Raw genomic sequence first — 21,663 nt, forward strand, 5'->3', positions numbered from 1 at the left:
GATGATTATAAGTGCTAGCAGTACCGATTACGTTCTAGACTTCCTGACGCGTTAACCGGACTATGAATTCATTTAAATCGTCCATCTTCTATGGCTGTGTTATGTAGCTATTATCTACAGCTGTACACGACAGTATGTGTTTACGTAGTCACCCACGCTTTTGCTTGTGCAATTTGTTGTGTGTACGTGCACGAGAGATAGATCTGATCGTTTTTGCCTGGGATATGTTTGATTGAGAAACTCGGGTGGGGTGGATGCGTTGAATAGTCGATGCATAGTCACACATCCAATATGTTTATGACGGTCAAAATCATCGTGTCAGGTTGTCATTTACCTGTGCGAGCGATCTAGGCATGCCGGCCTCTCCTCAATGTCTTCGGTCAACAACCAAACGATTCGTACGCTCGTCGATCCGCCCTCGCCGATGCATGTACGAATACATAGAAGCAATATCGATCAGCAACAGCAAGGGCAGATCTTGAAATATTCGCGCCTTCCAGTATATCGTGCAAAGCAGAACTGCTTATGGAGGCCCGCCTAAAACATGGTTTTAGGTGGACCACCATAAGAAAAAATTCCTCTATTCTCAAGCGCAGAACATGCCAGACGAGATTTAATAATTTTTTTTTGTCAGTTGGATCCTGTACTGGATAAATGGGAAATGACAACTTGAATATTAGCTAAAACCAGGAAAATCGAATGGCTCCGATTGCCAATTACTAGTAAAGTTCTCGACAATGCGACATGATAGGCAGCGCCGCATTATCGTGTCTGACACCAGGTCATCAAAAAAGCGCCGACTACATCTAAGCGTCATAGATAGATGATCGATCATCCTAAGGTAAGCAAGACAATATAGCAGACTGATCGCCGGGTATTTCCCTAATTTTAACCACCAGTGTATCTCAGTGCTGGTAATGACACTCCAGGTACATCGAAAACATCAATTTATGCAAACTGTCTGAACTACTTTTTAGCTCGGCTTATCATCTAGATAAATACTCATAAAGATTAGATTTAAGTTCATTATTGAGTTAAAGAAGTGTCCTATTTTGCCTTCCAGTATGATCAAGCATATAAAATGATGTCCAACTAGAAAAGGGCAGATAATATTAAATTTGCGATGTAAGCGACAATTTACGTTTCACTAAACTATCATTCTATAGAAAGTCTTACGTCTAATTTTGTCAGAAACAGGTATGCACCGTATGCCAGTCACCTATATTGTTTTTTTTTGTTTCTATTTCATCACATACACACCTACACGTCCAAGACGCCTGAGAGGAGCCCATAATGCTGCACGCAGTTGATGACGTCCAATAGAAAATACTCTAGTTGGCCATTGCGTCCATTTGCTAACTGGCGCGCCACACAATAATATCACGCGAAGCAATAATGGAAGTAAACCAAGTCACACTTGGCGACACGGTGGAACGTACCATTAGTGGTAATGTCCCGACAAACACACGAATCTAGAGATACGTGTTGAGGCAAAATGGAGAGTTTGATGTCAGCTCAAGACTGTTTGTTCTACTTCGTCCATAAGCTCATTACAACTGTGATATTTTTCGGTGCTTTTCGTGATTCGACAAATTGCATCGATAAAATACGTCGAGAGCGTTCGATGCCGTAACACTCCTTGCCAATTGATAAAAATATCCAGATCTATTTAATAGATAACCTAATAGATGGTTTCATATCAGATACTTCGATTTAGTGGTTTAGATGCTTGCTACAATCGAAAATAGTACGTGGAACCGTATGGATAAGCATCTCATACAAACAACGGTAACTGAAGTGTAGAAGACCAACGGTAGAAGCCATAGTTTGCGTGAGTGTTGGAAAGACTTGTGGGAAGCTTTGACGATGCCCAAAAAAGGTGTCATGTATCTAGAAAAATGTCACCGTTAACGATTTTCGGTTAAAAAGCAAATATTCTAAGACTTTCCTTGGTTTCCCAATTCCTTTGTTGAATACATTATTCGTCGAAGAGCCCACCATCTAAAAACGGAATCTATTTTTATAATGGAAAAGAAAAATATTTAATCGTTCTTTCGACATGAAAAGCATTGGGTGCAACAACAAGAATATAACGAGAGCTAACTCAATATGTATAAAAATTACATTTGCTTTATTGAAAAATCAGTAGAATCGCGTCGAAATCTCGAAATTGTGCAGGTGGCTTTTCTCTGTTCCGTGTTGTGAATGAAGAGCGTGCTGGCACAAAACGATAATGGCCAAAATGTCAAATGCACATAAGACGAAGATCGCTCCCTTAGCGATGTAGTCCCTATACTAAATATTAATTCTACTATAGCCAATTAACTTCCACTTACTCCACAACGTCATAGACTGCGAGAATACGTTGAAAACATTGTAGAAGTTGTCGCATCAAATGAAAAGAGTAGATGAATTTTTCGGATATTTAAGAAGACCGTTATGCGGAAAATCATTACGGGACTAGGACAACTCATCACGATGCAATAGATGGCTATGGTGATTTCTAGCTTCGCCTATTCGATATATAAACAGCACAAAAAACGGTTTCTGTAGGAAGTTGATTTCAATACACTACGCTTTAGAAAACAAAACTGAAAAAGCAACTCTGGCCAAAAATACAAATAATTATAGGATTAGTCGGAAAAATAAATTTAATACTTCACTATTGACTTGCAATCTTGGAACGCAAAACATACAGTCTCGACTCCTCGTCCATAACAATCATAAAAATAAAAACACTCTTTAATAGAATCGATTAACAACTCTGTAAGGTAAGTATGTCGAGGTGTTTTAAACAGAACGTAAATTCAAGAAAGCTATTATTATATGATTACAAAAATTTAACTGATACATACATATATATATATATATATATAGCTTATATACATACATATATATACATGGCAGCAAGTCAACATAATCATCAATTTTACTTATCAATCAATCTTACTACGTCACTGTATCAACGAAGACATATCAATTAAATGTAAATCAATGGAGATATACTACTGTCTTGAAAATAACGCAAGCTGTTCATGTTTTTGCAACGGGTGCTCCTTTATGAGGGCTTCTAAAATCAGAAATGCGATTTATTATCGTCGGGATTACGTTTCAGCTTATTCCGCTTGAAATGACCCACAAAAGCTTGTGCGAAACCTTGTCGTATAATAAGAGCTTCCGCAAATTTTTTCTTCCCTTATTTATATATTAATTATTATTTGTCTATTACTTTATATATTATGCTTATTAAGCGGTGTCATACGCTTTAAGTGCAATTGAGGATAGACATTCAGTTTCAATAACCAGATCGTCGTAACTGTCGTTCAGGCTCAACGCCTTTTAACTCTGGCAATTGAAAAGGATGTCCTATAGCATAACGGTTTGACGGTTTTTGATAATCGATATGTTGGAAACAAAAAAAAACGTCAGAAAACACCATAAAGTAACTTTAATGAAGTAAAAAATGTTTAATGTCTATCTTCAGAAGAGAATAGAAGTGCAATGCCTTTGAATACGGATGGTGAAACATTTACCTAATACTCCATGTTGTACGTAATAATCGGCTTGTAATGTTGTACCTGGATGGTAGTTGTATGATGAGTTCCATATTGTTACCAACGTCAACTCAAGATTACCGACAACGATAGGTACTTCAATGTAGCTTAATAGATTTGGCGAATTAAAAGACTTGGGCTATTCTCTAAAACAACCTTTTCTGCCTTTTAAAGTGGAAAGGGATCATTTTATACGTTCCATCACACTGGAGGATGCAAAAGAAACTAATTTTACATATATCATTTAGAAATCAAACGGGCCTGCCGTTGCAAGCGGGACCGTCGTAGGACCAAGGACAGTCAGTAGCCAAATCCAAAATCGAGAAGTTAACCTTGCGGTTACCTTTGCACCTATATATTATACCATATGCATTAACTTGTCTGAAGTTATTTAGCGCGTCGAATAGCTTTAAATGTAACGTAGATTTCGGTTCAGAATCGTACTGTGAGAACGCATGATCAAAAAAAAGAAATCAAAATTATAATATTGGCGTGCCTTATCGGAAAAACTACCCAATAACAGCACTGCAATGCACGACGCTGCATGCAGTTTGAATGATTTTGCTAAATGAAATGGCTAACGTGGCTAAATTTTGGTAGATGTTACGTATTTCCCCTGTATTGTTTAGCTATTAAAGGCACCGCTGTGGCGGTTTCTCAAGAACAGTACTTGAGAGTTGCATTATCATAGCTACTTCCGTTATCCATGACGGATTGAAAAGAATGCACTATAAGATACGCTGCGTTACTCATTCTCTTTTAAAGGCGTGACATCAACTTTAAGCTATAGAATTTCTCGGCTTTCTTGCCTCTGATAACTTGCCTAAGACGATGACACGATCTTGCGATTTTTTTTTACAGGCAGTAGTTGCGCAAATTGTTTATAGAGTACAACGCATATGTTTCAACGAGCTGAGGTCGTGAGAAACGTATTTTTTTTTAAGCCATTCTTGATTGATCTTTGGCGTTTTTGTTACAATGTCATGAAGCGCACTTCGAGAACTTTCATATTGTTTTGCTGAAAAGCTTCCGTTATCATCACAGTTCGTTCGTCCGTTTGAAGTCCTGAAACTTCTACCTTTTCTCTAATCTTCAGTACCTAGATTCCTGTTTTTTCACTTAATGGCTGTACAAATTCATAGAATATTTATGCTGGATATAAAAAATAGGTCATGGGAATCTGTTAGATTCCAACAAAAAATTATAAACAGTGATCAAATTCAATCGATGTGCCATAATAATGGTTTAGTTTAAGAGTCCTACGATGTGGCAAGAAATATGACATGGTTACACTAGTAGTTCAATGAAGTAATCCTACGTTGAAATTGCGGTTTACAGAAAGATTTTTTTAATAAAATTTCTGAGTTGCGGCATAATTATAATTATTAAAGATTAAAGAAGAAGGATTCGTAAAAGAACACAAAATATTCTATAAATCGTAGCCAGATATTAAAGTTGTTCGTCTCATTCGTATTCGCCCTTGTTTTTATCAATTAGTATTATTGACGCGTCAGGGGGGAGTGGTGAAAGTTTCACTTTGAGGTATACTACTATTTGAACATGTGTCAGAGTTTGTTGTTACACAGCACAGCAGACGACATTTTAGCAGAAGACATTCGACAACGGTTATCACTATTACGACCTTTGACTACCCCCGTACAGATGTAGCATTGCTTGAAATATAACTCGATCAGATGTGTACGGGGTTGTTTTAAAACCGGCCAGCTATTCTGAAGTAAATTGAATTGACCTCATTCGAAAAATATAAACTACTCCTTCGAAATTTCGTCGCTCCGATTTTTAGACCTGGAAAGTTCCGGCATGAACCAACTGTCTGGCTGGCGTTCTATATTTACCATACAAATCTATCTATTCAAAACATGATAAGTTAATTTTTTTAGCTATATTTACTTGTGAATGAACATTATTGCCCATAGGTAGAACAGCGGAGATAAACAAACGCATTTGGATATGATCAAGTGCAGATTCAGGGCTGCTAATTAAATATAAACATTTCAACAAACAGTTGAACCCCGCTTCCGCGCAATATATTATCATATCATTTATGCGTCATTCCTATTTTTTTAGTGAAATGATTGTACAACGAACATGATCGCTGTAATCTTTTCTTGTAATAATGATTATGCTAAAAAATTAAAATTACGTATCTTGTTTTTTTTTTTTGTATCGTCTTGCTACCGGCTACCCCTTTTATCGCATTGTCAATAATCAATACCTATTTAAGAATTAGATTCTAACCATTCTTTGAAAATAGACATTAGATATATTATTGTTGATAATAACCTTACTTTGTAAGTGAGCATTATTCGGGTTTCGTAATATTGGACCGATCAGCGGATTTGAAATATCCGAGCTCTTCAGAACACTTCTATCCGTGTCGTATACGTAATGCCTATGTCAATGTTCAGAAAATAATTATTGATATCAATTAGAATAAAAATAGGCTGGGCATTTAGCAGACTTTTAGGTCAGATGATATATTGTTAAAGCAATTGCAGCTAAAACTTTTTTCGAAATGGCGTATTTTTACTAAATTCATTTATCGCCATTCTGTCTATACAGTGTGTTCCAGCTATGAAACAGTACTTACATAGGACAGAAAAACTAAGAAACTACTGAACTGGTAATGTCGTATTAAAAGAACCGATATGATATTGAAAATGAATCATATCAACATTGGCAATTCTGACAAATACATAACTTGTGTGGATAAGGAAAAAGCTATTTGAGTAAGCATTGTAGTTCGTAGCGTTTGGAAGTCCGCTGAAGTTTTGCACTTTCATATTTCCGCCAAGTTCCGTACCTTTATAAGTCATGTAATTTTTTTGTTTGATATTTGTAATTTTTTGATTGATCATAAAATGGTCGGTTCATGGTCAGTTTTCCATAATAGCAGTTAGCTGTAAATAAATAAAAAATAATAGTGTAAAAATAGCTGTAAAAATAAAAATTATAGTGTGTTTTTTGACCATATTGCGATACATTTTGTTTCAAGCCTTACCATCGATTGAGAATATCTTAGATATATTAAATTTACGAATATACTTTCTAATACACAAGTACTATTCATATTGTTATGTCATTATGTCTTATGGCATCTTATGTTATTATGGTCGCTTAAGGAATCATCCTCACAAAAAAAGTTTCATGTTTTTTTATATCGTCCAAATCAAATGTGCCCCAAATATATGTGTATGGATTACATATATCCATAAAGATCATCTATATATTGTTTATATATTATATGAAAGATCTGATTGCAATATCCTTACCAAAATGCACAGGTTACACCAACAATCAGCTCCTTTTTTTATCATTCGTTTTATGTAAAGTATTTAGCTAAGTACGGTTCGTGATCCTCCCAGACATTGCCTTAGACACAAAACTTTCTAATACAATCATTATTATTTTAACAAACTTCGTTTAGTAATTTATATGTCAACAGAAACTGACAAACAATTTAACAATTAAGTTTTTTAGTGATATATTTACAATTAATTAACTATATAAGCATATCATTTGAGTAACGTTACTTCCTTACGTTACTCCTTTTTTTTTTTTATAAAATTCAAGCACATTGGATTCATTTAGCTTATGGTTTTTATGCATTCGTTGTCATTATGAACTACAAATTATATACTGGCTTTCGGCTCGTAATACAGAAAAAATCCCATTCTTTGTTTTGAGCCTTATGTCCAGTATTGTCGTTAAATATTCCATTAGATGGCTGATTCCCAGCATGAAAAGCAGTCTGCATATGCCTGAATTCGAATCTAGGCCGCAACATGTCTCCAGGGTTAAAGGGCATATGTACAAGAACCTAGGGACCTTCAAAAACATACATCTATCGATGTTGCTAAGCTATTGTTCGATACTGATCAATTTTTAGAACTTTCTGTCGATAGTCAGATAACAGACAGAGCAGAACCACCTATTCAGTGGCTTGTTGCAGTCATAAACAGATTGATTTTCCTGTTCGCAAAGGACGAAAAACGAAGCCTAGAGTTAACTAGTTGCAGATGCGCTGTCATAACTTTGATAACTTACCGCAGGCTCATTTTTATAATATTACTAGCAACTGTCCTTGCCTCTGTCTCATCATATGCAGATAACTGTTTTTTGTCTCTGTCTAGAAACCTCTTATAATCGATGTAGTTATGTAAGTATGTCGTTATATACCATACGATTCTCATGGCGTTGATTATAAATCTTATTCCTTTAGCGAAATGGAATCATCCTTATTGTAGGTTTCAAAAACTGGAATACAGGATTGGTTTATCAGTTCGTAAAGATGCAGGTACGAATTAAGCTAAAAAATCAAACGCCATATTGCTGGCAAAGAGCTCTCTATCCCGGAAATAAGGGCAAATAGGTTAAAATGTTTCAACTGAAAGTTGAAAACAGAAGCTAGTGCAGAGAAAGGCTACGTTATGTGCACAAACAGATGACAAAAGCAAAGTAAAAATGTTTGCCTGCTACTTGGTATATCACTAACTGGACTTCAGTCGTTGGTAAAAGAAAGTGGCACATTTTTTAAATGAAATAATTAATATATTCAACATATAGCGCCATTGCAATTTCATACGCTCTTGTTGTCAGTAAGTAGGAGCTCATTTTAACTGCTGGTTCTACCAAGTTTTATTCAGTTCTGCCATTCCATGTGATTTAAATATGAAACTTTCAAAGTAACAAGCAGTGCACTTTGAAGAAAAAATGTTTTTTTGACTTACCTACGGGCAGCTTCCCGTGTTCCACAACGCGTAATGCCCCAGGAAACGTCATTCGTTCAATCGTCCATGTTATGTATGTATGTACACATATATAATACGAACGGGATACGTCTAAATGTATTTACTGTTTTGAAGTAAAGTTCCGATTCTTAATAGTGGAATAGATGAGTTACAATATAGTCGGACATTCATTGAGCATATTTTAGAATCGGCCCATTAACTAGCCTATCTTTTATAACATCATTCAATAAATGACGGGATCAGAGTAACGTAAGCAAGTTAAGGTCGTGATGGAGTCGCTAATAACAGGTCCTAAATTTAAATCCTACCAAAGCTGATGAAAAATCATCGAGTTTCATTTTTAATTTATATGCATACCGTAAAAATCTGTAGAAAGATCACAAAAAAAAATGATAAATGCATGGATTTCTCCTAGCGTTGACACTTTCAAAGGTATGACATGCAGAAAGTGTACATATCTCCAAAAATGATGACAGAAGACAAGCAGTACTGCAATATCATTCCACCTACTCACTGTCCGTACTTGTTCCATATTTGTTTGTTAGCGTCACTTTGAGACTCACGTTTCTGTGCTTCTTTGAGGTCATTGACTGAAAACAGTCAGACTTGGAAATGCGTTTATTTCATGAGGGCTGCCCTGCAGCTTCAAAATATATATTACACTATTTCTTGGTACTCGGTTTGTTATGCTAAATATATTAGGCCGAACATTCAAACATTATTATATCTAGTTGTGTTTTGCGTATGATTATTTTTAAATTCTAGTCTATTATATTAATAACTGTCATATATGCTCACATTTTTAACTATAATATTATAAATTAGGAAGCAAGCATTTATTCACCATGGTGCATAAATACATATTTGTTGGTCATATACTACATTTTCTTGTTTGTTTTACATATAAACATATTTTTAATATACGTTTGCTAAAGTCATCTAATGAAAAAAAAAACGCTTTCACGCAAACGTTTAAGATGCTTTCAAGAAACAAGAATTTCTATGAGGCCTATAACGTTCGTTCTGTTTCGCAAAGGTCGGCATATCCGATATGGCACTTTGTGCTGTGCAGTAGCTATGTTCGGTAGGCGGAAGTTCTACGTAGAACGGATGCATCTGCCAGGATCCGACCAACGGCGAATCTTATTCAGACGAATATGTGATGCGTTAATTACACATTCTGGGGTAAAATCGAGAAGACTCAGGTAAGATTCGGGTCTCCCGGACGGGCCACGGCAGATGGAATTTAGATGTGGAGATTTTGAAGATTTAAAGGGCCCTCGCATACAGAGGATACCATTACGTCGCAGGCCTCTTGGATTGCTAAGGTGACTTTTTTGAAATAATAATAAAAAGGTCTTCATTCAAATGTTCGTTTCATATAGCGCTAGACGCCCTTGTTTTTACTGTCGTAAATTTTGCTGTTGACTATGTTTTATTATATGTTGCGCTGGGGCTATTTGCACTAGCAGGCCTATGTTTGATTATTATATAATAACGGTACTGTAGACTAAAATTTAGATAGTACTTTAGGATGAACACTTCGACCACATTACTGTATTATACTTGTCCATCTCATTCATTTATTTGATCTTGGGATACGCTGTATACAAACATGCATGCGATGGCCAGTTACGCTGAGTCTGCTTCCCTTAATTTAGAACTAGCCAATACGTAACTAGATAAACGTTTATTGCGTTCGTTAGTTTTACTAGTGCAAATTTTAGGTAATCGATGAGCAGACCAGCAATAACTTTATATTCAATTAACAGAATTATAAATAGGCCAAAAGTGAGCTTACTGGAATGCAATGGCGCGAGATAGAGCATTGGCGTAGATGACATCTTACGCTGACTGGGTTTTTTTTTTATGCGGCTCTATCAAGAGCGCAAACACTGTTGCAACTCCTGCAACACATTAAAACATCCCCAATAAAATATCTTTTTTACATTTTATTCAATAATATTCTATATATCGCTGTTACAAGGGTCGTATCGGCAGCACCTATACGAATAGAAATATCCTTCGAACAGATATCAACGAGTAGTAATTAAGCTATTGTCAAGAAGACATGGTGATTGTGGTCGCTGTCCCTTTGTTGAAAGGGTTCCACTTTGAAACAATGTATTTATATATCTCCCCCCTAATGTTAGCAAGCAACGTGTATTTGTAGTGTAGGGGGATCAGGTCAGACCTGTTACTAGAAGATGGCCCCTCCCGCACCAACCATCATCCAGTCGCTTACTACATTGACCAGTTCTTAGCTAGTTAATCAAATCAGATGATCCGTTTCTAGTGAGGAACGTACGAAAAAGAACATTCGATACCTAGATTCAAACATTTCAGAATAACTTGTGCCATATCTCAGCGCGCCGTAGACGTAATTCACAGCCAAGTTATTCTATTTACATCACCACGCTTCATTTATTAAGACAGTGAACGAAGACAATATAAAATTGGCAAAATAATTACCATTGTGGATTTTTTGCTCCCGCGAAGAACGCATCTCTTTTTAGCTCTATTAATTGTACTTCGGTTTTATTTAGCGGATAATAATTTAGAGAACTTTGAGGACCTGGATTCTGTATATGTACAGTTTTAATAATAGAAACGAAATAAGTTGGCGGACGTAGCTTTAGTACTAAAACGCCATAACCTTTAGGGCTGAAAGTTGTTTGAATGCCGATAAAACTTGTACGTGTCTAAAAATATAGCTTTGCTAATTGGCAAGATCTTTTAGAAAACGGAAGGGAAAATTAGGTGAAAAGAAATCTTAGGTTTCTCGTCAGCCAATCAAGCTCAGCATTGAGACAATGTAGAATTTTGTTTCAGTCAACTTCCCTTAAAAATTTAAGCCAGCTTCATACAAATTAATTGACACAGTTTTGACGAGACTGAATTATACATTATTGACAACCGCTGGCGACATAGGGGCATTTGACATAAAGCCATTTACGCAATCAAAATTGACTCGTGTACGCTATGTTCAAGGATATCTCTGATATTAGTAGACTTTGTAGCTGCGTCCAAATATATGTGTGTATGTATGTATACTACACTTCTCCTATATGATACACTAAAAATTGGTTCTGATGTACTGCCAGAAATATTCTCTATTTGGAAGAGCTTGATGGCCACGAGTTTCAGCCTTTAGAGAGAAAGGTATTTCATACAATGCTGTCATCTCCTGTCGAGGTCCGATTGCAGGGACAGCGACTGTTTGGATTTAATTGGAGATCTTTCTGTCGCGTGAAAACTGCTTTACTTGTAATCTTTTCTTAAAGATCTCTCCGAAATCTCAATCAACTTAACAAGGTGGGCCAGTTTTCCGATACAGAATGAATAGAAGGCAGTCTATAGCGAAAGGCGAAAATTGTCACATAGAAGAAAATCATTCGTATCGTTATTGCTACAATAAGATTTGTGAACAGTCTAGGCATATCTGTTGGCTGTGGCTGTGGCTGAACCACAGTTACAACTAAGTAATGCTAACCGTTACTCTCCAATGATTTACAATCCTAGAAATAGGAAAAAGCATGAATAGTCATATCCTATTGAAAGGACGAACATATGTACTACGACCTGTAACCTTTCTCATATACTCATATATTTAATGTAATAAGTGGTTTCTATCGCAAAGGACCGATAATAATATTGATCCGCCTCATAAAATGATCTCCCATTAATATCGAAGCTGGTATTTTTTTAATCTTATTTACTGCGAATCAATGTTGACCGAATGATCTTTTCATCGCCGGTGCCGTAAATTTAGTTGTTGTTTGTTTATTTGATTCTTCAGCAAATTAGACGCTTTTTTGTTATAGATGATATATACTCGCCTCATAATCTACATATAAATAAAACCCACAGTATTACATTTGTTACGAAATTTATAAAATAATATTAGTAAATTATAATAACTTTAATAGCCGATAACTCCATGGAGTAATGGGTAATTCCATATTCCAGTTACGCCAGGACCTGAGAACAGTCAATCACAATGTGAGTGTTATGGATATCTGCATGTACAGAATTACCACAACGATATCTGTGTAAAGAACCGCTTCATCAGTGCCGCTGCGAAAACAATTAAAATTGTGTGGAAATATAGAACGTCCATTTACTAGTTACGTAGAAAGAGTATTACAGCGATGTTCGCATCTTTACCTAGGCCTAAGTTGAATGAAGTCAAACCTCGAGATTAAACTAATAAATTATATTATGGCATGCGTATCTAATTATTGTTACTCGTTCATATATTTTAGCTATGTCGTATAGAATATATGCATTTAAGCGCAGCTCTGTCTTACCTCTTGAGCCCGTCACTTATTTCGTCCCAGCAATCATAAGCCTTGCAAACCATTGCAATACCGACTTCCGCCGGATAACAGGCTAAGGCCGTAAAAACGGTGACTGTACGCATTAGTGGCGTGTATCGAAACGGATCTTCAGCCGCTTGTGCCAATTCAAAGGGCACAAATGACACGACTGGATTTCCGCCCTCTCCATGCCTACAAGTAGCGCGTTACATGCAGGACACTCACCTCGCTTAGGCGTCTCGGGGAGACACGCGCAATTCGCGCAAGCGTGCGCAAAGCGTGAAGCGCTTTGCATCCTCATAACCTTGTTCATAGAGTTTCTTAAGCCCTTTAGGCTTCGGAGCAAACGAGGTCATCACCACGCGGGCTGTATTTTCGCGACATCTGGCAGAAATGGACTTGTTTTTGCAGGACGAATTGAGGCTATGCCAATAAATGATGAAATTGTATTTTCATCATGTACGGGCATGGTATCGATGACTCAACCGTCTATGTAGCTAACCCCACAAACCTTTGGAGGTACCATACCGAGAACACATAGGATGAAGCAGGACGCCATTAAAACGTCCACCACCTCCTGACGAGATTCGTAGTTGCTGATCAATTCGTCTCTTAAGCTCTTGGCACGCGTGGCTGGAACAAACATTCGGTCTGAGTACCTTCGGTGTGCGTCTCTTGGAAGGTGCTTCTCCAGACTGTCGCGCATTATCTGGCCTATGTTAGAACCTCAAGAACCCAAAGCAAAGCTTCGGCAATGTATTGCCATCTTGGTAATTCCGTTGATCGCCTGATAAATGGCAAAGCTGGCAGCCACACACGCCACGGCAAGCGCACCTGAAGAGGTTCCCAGCGTTTTCCGGTACATAATAAGCGGTGCAAACTCCTTAAATGCTAGGACAACGCCGACGTGGAAAATATCGTTAAAAGCGCCATGGGGAAAACTCAAATTATCCCTCCCCCAATATCGTGGCTTGGGCGAGTTAGGTTTCATTTATTCTGTTAATTCTGCCAAAGTGCTACTCGATGTTACTCTTGCGAAAGCATTCATACAAGAGCCTTACGACCAATTTTCGAATTTGATCCGAACCAAACTTGCGCTCTAGCCTGAAAACAAACGATCACAGCAAAACGTAACTGCGTCACAGAATATATTGAGAGCTCAGCTATTCGCTGAAGAAATTTTCAAATTTAAATAACATTATTTCTATTCCAGCATCTAAGGTCTGTTACTTCACAGTACCACTTATATTAGCCGTGCGTAGATATGTATGTGCATGATTATAGAATTATACACATACATGAACGCCTTCCAATGATTGTGGCGCTACCTAGGATCAGGCTCACTTTCGACGTTGCTATCGTAAGGTCGACTTCAGGTTGTAAATTGATAATGTGGATCTTACTGGGTTCGTAAACCTAATATATCGATCCTGCTGTTAGACTCCTGTACTGAACAGCAAAAAATATGGTACGGCATATTCAAATTCTACATATAATATCTTGTATTTGTCACACCATATATAGGCGTACCATCAAGTTAATGTAATGGTCTAGTCTGTTGTTTCTGCTTTTAACGCCTGTATTACCAAAAGCTGATGGTGATAATCGTATAGCTGAAGTAGGGATATGGCCGTTATTGCGCGGGGCATACAGTTTAGAGAATATAAGCAGCTTTCAATTTTTCTAGCTCCTGTAATAATGCCAGTATTTGCAAGCACTTAGATCGCATCTCACGTTAGAGAAAATCTGAACGAGTTACTAGAGCGCCCGATCTCCGGATGGCGACTGGGTGCAATCTCCTGTTGGATCAACAACATTGTACATAGCAGATGCTGATTAGCAGACGATATTTGATGGAGTTTCGATTAGACAGATCCTAGTCCCTAAAAGTAATTGAACTTATTTTCCAAGATCTCTTTCAATGCCATAATTCCATGATGACTTGACATTTTCCTCATCACTTAATCAATCATTAAGCTTTCCTATATATCATTATATTTGGGTTTTGTGACTACTTAATTGTAGTATATTTCCTACTTGCTTAAGCTGTTTGTTAATGTAACGGTCAGGCTTAGCTACACTTTTGGGGATTACACATAGGAAACCCTGTTTAGACATATCACACAGGTTGATCATCTTCTGAGCCGAATGATTCACAGTACGTAGTTCGAAACTGAGATATGGTTATGAGCGTTCGACGTAACGTATCGGACCGAGAGTTGGGCATCCGCTACTATACATATAATATATTGACTATACAATGCTTGTGCGTATTTACTTCGACCTGGTAGTGATCAAATTTACGTAGAAGGGTCTCTGCACTATGGTACAACTAGGACCGCACGCTGATCCCCATTCGGTCGAACGGGATTTGAAATTGCTTGCGTAATTTCATTTATATAGACGTGCTCAAACAGCTGCTTATATATATATACATATATAAGCAGTATTAACAAATTACGGTGTAAAATATTCCTGCAGTTACTGTACAATAAGCTCGAGCACAGCAATGATACGGGTATTGTTATTAGTGACCCTAAATTTTCAGTCTGATGGTCGTTTCGACATTACTTCGAACGTTACCGATCCTGAGCTGCGTATCGCAACGAGCATTTAATATTGGTTACCAGGAAAATCCTCTTCGACGCTCAAGTAGACATGGCGAATTCTCTCACCGTCGATGCATGAGTCCAGTGGAACCCGACAAAGCTAAGCTTTTTGGCAATATTTCACTACACCTTTAAGCAACCGACGCTCTCCATGAACGGATCCCTGAAACAGCGTCAGCATTCGCTACAAAAGGAAAACTGACAACGGCGATCTGCCATCAAAGAGGCTGGAAGGAAGCTTTTTGTTGGCTTAGATTGACCTTTCAACCGAAAACAGCGAGCGCTAACAACAGAAGTCGCGTTGTTACCCGCCATGCATTACCTGCTCATGTTGGGCTGTTGAGACATTCAAAGGTCCGTTTTCGTCCTGGACGAGAGAAACGGAACTCCGATTAAAGTGACCGCAAATGACGCACTATCGTTTGTACGGCACTGCTTTCCAATAATCCTGTAAGTTAGAAAGGATGCCAAATTTTTCTCTACGCTATCTAAGAGGAAGAGAGGTGCGTCTAGCAAGAAGGAATCCATTCAGGTAGATAGTCATAAAGATACAGACTCAAAAACGCTACCGCGCACCTAATAGCTGCCTTCATTATTGACGCCGAAGGTCACTGTGACATCGGCACAATAAGCACCATCATGTGATTAGCGTAGAAATGTGTTTGAATCTTTTTGCCGAAAAGCAGCTACGAGATTTGCTCTAGATGCAATGATTTAGACATCTAAGTATCGATAAACGTATGGGCGATGTTAGGTATGAGGCAATGTTGGAAAATCCATATTTCGATGGATGTTGAAAGCCAGTGGCGTGATTTTGTAACAATTCGAAGTATTGCAGTATGCAGCTACACGACAGTAAGCGCGATAAATATGGAGTGATTCGTATATTCTAACAAACGCCTTAGAGGGGCTAGAGAAACACGACGTCTAAACCTAAAATAAGAAGTAAATTCCCTACAATGTCCCACGGCATTGTAGGTTAATTGATTTAAAGGTTCTAAAGAATCTGCGTCGGTAACGATGAATAAAAAAAAGGCTAACCATGCCTAAGAAAAACTGAGAGGGTAAATTGCGGATGAAATTATGTTGCTTGCTTGTAAGCTGTGCCTGCATGAAAACAGATGTTTATATAAAACTTTCACGACCCTATTTATTCAATCTATCTGTCATAGGTTTCAAGCGCAACTTCGGTTTAGGTCTGAACCGTTCGCAGGCTTCTATTTCTAAAATTTTCGACGCATGCTTAGCGCACGATATGACGCTGTCATGTCGGAATTCGTTAGAGTCAGTTCATGGCCTATATATATTCGTTTAACGGGTTCACTGCTGAGTCGCAAGGCGGCCATAGGCCCATGTTTCGGGATCTGCCCACAGGCCCAGCCCACCAGCGTTTGGCTGATAGGTAAATTGCAGTTCGATACAATGGCCACACGCGGTTTAATAGCAGTTATTCCCGAACACATAAGCAAATTTGTTTCGAAACGAACATGACTTTGTAAAGACAGCGTGGCAGTATAATGTCTTCCTTACTGGAATCAAGAATCAAAGCGTAAACGATGTACAGGAATTTCATTCTACACACAAAAGAGAAGTGTTCTGGATCATAAGCAAACGAAAGGTCTTGAAAAAAAAAATGGAAGCAAATAATATTTACGAAGAATGCTGACTTTTAAATACTCAAAGGGTTTCTGTATAGTGTCATTGGCACAAAACTTATACCTGGGATCGTCGTGAATAATTCAGGCCATTGTATCTATAGCTATGCTCAATTTGGCCCCCGAAGCGCAAAATGAATCAGTGCCAGGACCTGGAAAAATGCATTTTTTAATTTTTCACATTGTGGCCTTAAGGCTGACTTTTAATTAGTTCTCTCCATACTGCTATATAGGAACCTACTTTGTTCTTTAACAGCTGCGTATTCCATTACAATACAAAGCTATCAGCCTTTGATTACATCAATTTTCTACTCAATGACTATGATAGCCGTAATTACGTCTACCGACGAGATTTCCGTTCCAATATGTGTCTGAGTACGGGTACGGCACAAGCTGAGATGCAACATGAAACGGATTACAATGACAAGAATGGTCAAGCGTATGTGTCACATTACGAAGTGCGGAACCCAGAATTAAGTTTCTTTTGCCAGCCGTTTACCATGTTGTTTTAGTTTTTTTTTTTAGACCTACCGCATAAGACCACGCTTTGGTTATTGTATAAGCCCGGAATCAATTAATATTATTATTATTATTAACAAACTTACAGCTTCCTGTTGTTGAGCAAGTCTCGTTTAAAGAATGACTCTTGACACCTATAAATATACATAGATATATTCGTTAACCATTTAAACAGACCAAACAAACAGACACAGAGGACAAAACTGCTAACGCGACTATACCGACCGTGCGTAGCTAAAAAAATATAGGACAAGCCCCCATTATAAGAGTGTAATAACATTATTGCCTCATGTTATGACGCCAGCTATCGCTTGAATCGAACATTTTCGATATCCGGCTGCATTGGTGAGCATTCAATGATTGCGAATCTTGGAAACCTAGCTTATACTCAATTCTAATTTGATTATCGTTATTTATCTTGCGAAACATCGCATACGATAGTAACGGCAAACATATTTATTCGAAATGGGCTGTTTATGTTCGATAAATAAATGAAATGATTACCACAGCTTCAAAAGCCAAAGTTCTGCAAGGAACGCTTCTCAAGCCTAAAACATTTGTACCATAGCCAATTTCGTTCTTTAGAAAATTATGTTATAGATCCCACAAACCGCCTTGATGAAGCTAATATAAAGCGAAGTATATATAACTTAATAGTTTTTTCTCTTACATCTCACAAGGAAGAGTCACGCAATCCTCTAACCCGTTTAACTGTAAGAGCAGCTCTGGTAGAACGTGGTGGCAGTTTCCGAAAATGGAAATATATACAGGCTTATAATACCATATCTTAGTTGCCAGGGCTAATATATGATATATGGTAAAGTACATAAGGAATTACCGAGTGAGGGAGTTCCGTAGGGGAGAATGCTTTTCAAGATTACATTCATGATGCCCAGAGCGACCCCACAAGACTTCATGAATGAACCCCTGGATGCGATGCAAACAAAAGCTAGTGCCCATTGTTTAAGCAGATCCTGAGCATTACAGCTAGGGTCAACAACAACAATGGCTTGACATTATTTGCCATCCACGGAACTGTGTTAAGCAATAATTACTCAAGCTAAATGGGCTAATAGATGTGGGCAGGTAACGCAGGTAACGACAACAGTACGCTCAGCACCAGCTGAGCGTACTGTTGTCGATAAAGGTAAGCACAGCAGTCAGTTATGCAATGGCAACACGAAGCTGACGCATAACGTAGCGTCGGGGTCGAGATCGAGATCATGAAGGAGAGAGCGCGTGAAGTTGTTTTTTGGAGAAAATTGATTACGAGATGCCGAAATACGACAGGCTTCTGGTATAGGCGTTCCTCGGACGGGTTGCTCAGTGTCATCAGGTCTGCTTTTACGGTAGACAAAACTTTATGCGGCAACGCCCGCAGACTTGATATCTATATACTAATGGGTATGCCTAAAACCTCTCGCATAGTGCTTCTGTTTTCGAGACAAAATCGCCTGCAAGACATCGATATACACCATGGTGTCGTTGCCAGCCAATCATATTGTACTTTATAATTGTCCATATTGACATGTATCGTACAATACGCTGAACTGCTATAGCACGATATAGAATTTTGCGTTGTCAAGATAATCATAATCAATAACTGAAAAATCTCCCCTTAGCCGCCATGTTATGTAGTGATATATGAAGGCAAGTAGGGATATCTTGAAAGTTCTACCATGACGATAGGCTTCAATTGCCATTCATAATACTTTGTCAAGTCTGCTAAACTGTATTGGTAAGAGCAATGCGTCAAAGTATAGCTAGCTTATGTTAAAGAAATATTAATTATCTTTCCTTATTCACGCAGGGCGCCTTTACGAGCCTCAGGTCTCTTTCAACCATCATTGAAATTGAAAAAAAAATTTATTATTGATCCTATCGTAGCCCTTAACAGCAAAGTGTCATATATTATTTTTTTTTTTAGCTCGTTTGCTCTTTTCTTGTACATTACTACCTATACATTGGGTTAATTCTAACTAACGACGAAATCAGCAGAACGAAAATATAGGTAAACGAAATATACAAACTACATATTGTATATGACTTATTCGCTATTGAGCGTTACCGGCTAAACAGAAACCCAATTCAAATGCTTATAAGGTTTTTATGGTCACTACATTTTTTTTTTTTGTTTCTTTTTTGATGGTCTCAGATGTTTCAATGGTATTGCAACAATGAAGAAAACTGATTTAAACGTGTTCCCTTTTACGAGGTGATGATAGAGCTATATATACATACAATCGTGGCTCCAAATGCCACTCTTGTCTCCTGTAAAAAGAGTCTGACAGATATTTAGCAGACTTGCTAGCACGTATTAACACTTAACTGTTATGAACCACGGGTAACAGAAATATAGCAACATCACTCTGTAAAAGATTAGCGAAATTTTTCTTTTTGCGATATTGAGAAACGATAAATCCGTGTTTACTTAGTTTATGAGGCGGGTCCTGGTCCGCGATAAAGTCTCATACATTTAGGCTGCCCGACTGTAGTTAGATGCAGCTGCACAACTTTCCTTTTCGACCAGTTAACGAATTGTTTGCGCGCGAAATTCGTATCGACCCTGGACGACCGGTCGAGGATGAATAGCATTCTCTATGTTGAAGATACATTTTTAAACTTAACGAAAGTAAGTAAAGTGCGTCTTCTTCATATTTAGACACCCACTTCGGGGCTTGAACTCGAAAGAGAACTTCTGTTTTTTACACAGCGAATTGAAGTCGGCTTTACAGAGGAAAGGGATAGTGTTGTCGAATGGTACGTCGAAGTAGATAAACAGCTGAAAGCTAAAAGACACCACTGGTTTCCTTACTTCTCAACGGCCATTATTTTTCATAACTATGCACCTTTATTGATTTGTTACCCATCTCTACTACTTTTACTGTACCCGAATTCATGACGCGATGGTCCCAGATTATCGAAGTCTCACCCATCGAACGATATTATACGAGGTCGTCAAACCTTGTCTTGCTCTTCATCAAGGCTTATTTTCTTTGGGGAAAATAAGGGTCTGGTCCGGTTGTTGCGACCATATTAATCCCGTACAAGCACACCAAAAATTAACATATGAGTTGGGAAGTCGATCCATTGCTCTTTTTTTCTATATGTACCCACTCATAGCGACGCACGTGTTAGGGTAGTTCATTTTGAAAGTTCCCGGGTGTTAGCTAGATAATACAGAGAACCATTTGGGCTTTAGTTGCTTTGGTGCACCAAGATGTGCTACTACAGTCAGCTTGAAGGATCGTTGGATTGCAGTAGCAGAACTGGATGTTGCTGTGCTCAATCTTGCTCTGGTTTATTATTATCAAACCCAGATTTTTGTCTGAATCAAGAGCAACGAAAATCCGTAAAAGCCACAATTCAGAGTTTCGTAGGCTCTTTCATAAGCATAGACACTTTCGCGTGATGGTGAAGCTTTTTAAGCACACATAATACGAATGAAAAACACTCTCTGTTTAAAGATGTACGTCTGGCACAAAATCGATGAATAACAAGCGACTCTGTTCAGTGATTTGTACGCTAGGACACTGGCTTGTCTCTAGCCATTTTCGATCATCAAACAATTATATCATCCTGTATTGAGCTGACGCGGTCGTTCCATCGAATACCGGTGGTGTAGAAAACTATTTACCCAGACTGGTATGTTAAATCATTCACAGTGCTATAGTAGTCCCCGCAGGAACTGGCATCAGTTTGATGAAAGATTATTTGTCTTCACAATTAAAATTAACCAAAAGTATTCTCATCTAGGTAGTAGCACCTTCTCTTCTGTGCAGTCTTCTGTCTGACAATGGTCCTATGCTTTCGACTTGTGTGTCCGAGTAATATTTTCTGTTGGTTCTGTTTATATATATATAAATTGTTGGGATTTGAAAATGTTACTGTTGCAGTCTTACGATGGTTGGTTGTTTATTTCACACATATGATATATAATTAGCATATGTCAATAACTTCAACTTCATGGATGGAAGCAAGTTTCGATGCAAAGAAGACAGTTTAACAGAAAATTCTGCTCTGAACGGTCTGTGGGTATACATAAAATAACAGAAATTATAATGTGCTTATTCGTGTTCTGTCATATAGCATTGTTGAGTTGATGTGCACTTCGGGTCATACGGAAGGTGGCATATTAACAGCTGATACTTTGGGTGTGGCATTTATTATATATATATATATAGATATTAGCTGCTGCTTGTTACATCTAGTAAGTCATTTAAACAAATGGATTC

The 21,663-nt window shown here is 37.9% G+C and overlaps 1 protein-coding gene across 2 annotated transcripts in view; it reads left to right on the top strand.

Annotated features, from left to right (window-relative positions):
- The first annotated feature begins 712 nt into the window (after positions 1-712).
- Positions 713-21,663, top strand: part of LOC147754348 (uncharacterized) — a 180,956-nt gene continuing 160,005 nt past the window's right edge. For both annotated transcript variants that reach the window (XM_086974154.1, XM_086974153.1), the window contains exon 1: positions 713-841. The gene's annotated coding sequence lies outside the window, so the exon portion shown is untranslated. The remainder of the gene's footprint in view (positions 842-21,663) is intronic.

This window comes from Varroa destructor, unplaced genomic scaffold (genome assembly GCF_002443255.2).
Source record: "Varroa destructor unplaced genomic scaffold, Vdes_3.0 BEIS01000007.1, whole genome shotgun sequence".
Taxonomy (NCBI): domain Eukaryota; kingdom Metazoa; phylum Arthropoda; class Arachnida; order Mesostigmata; family Varroidae; genus Varroa; species Varroa destructor.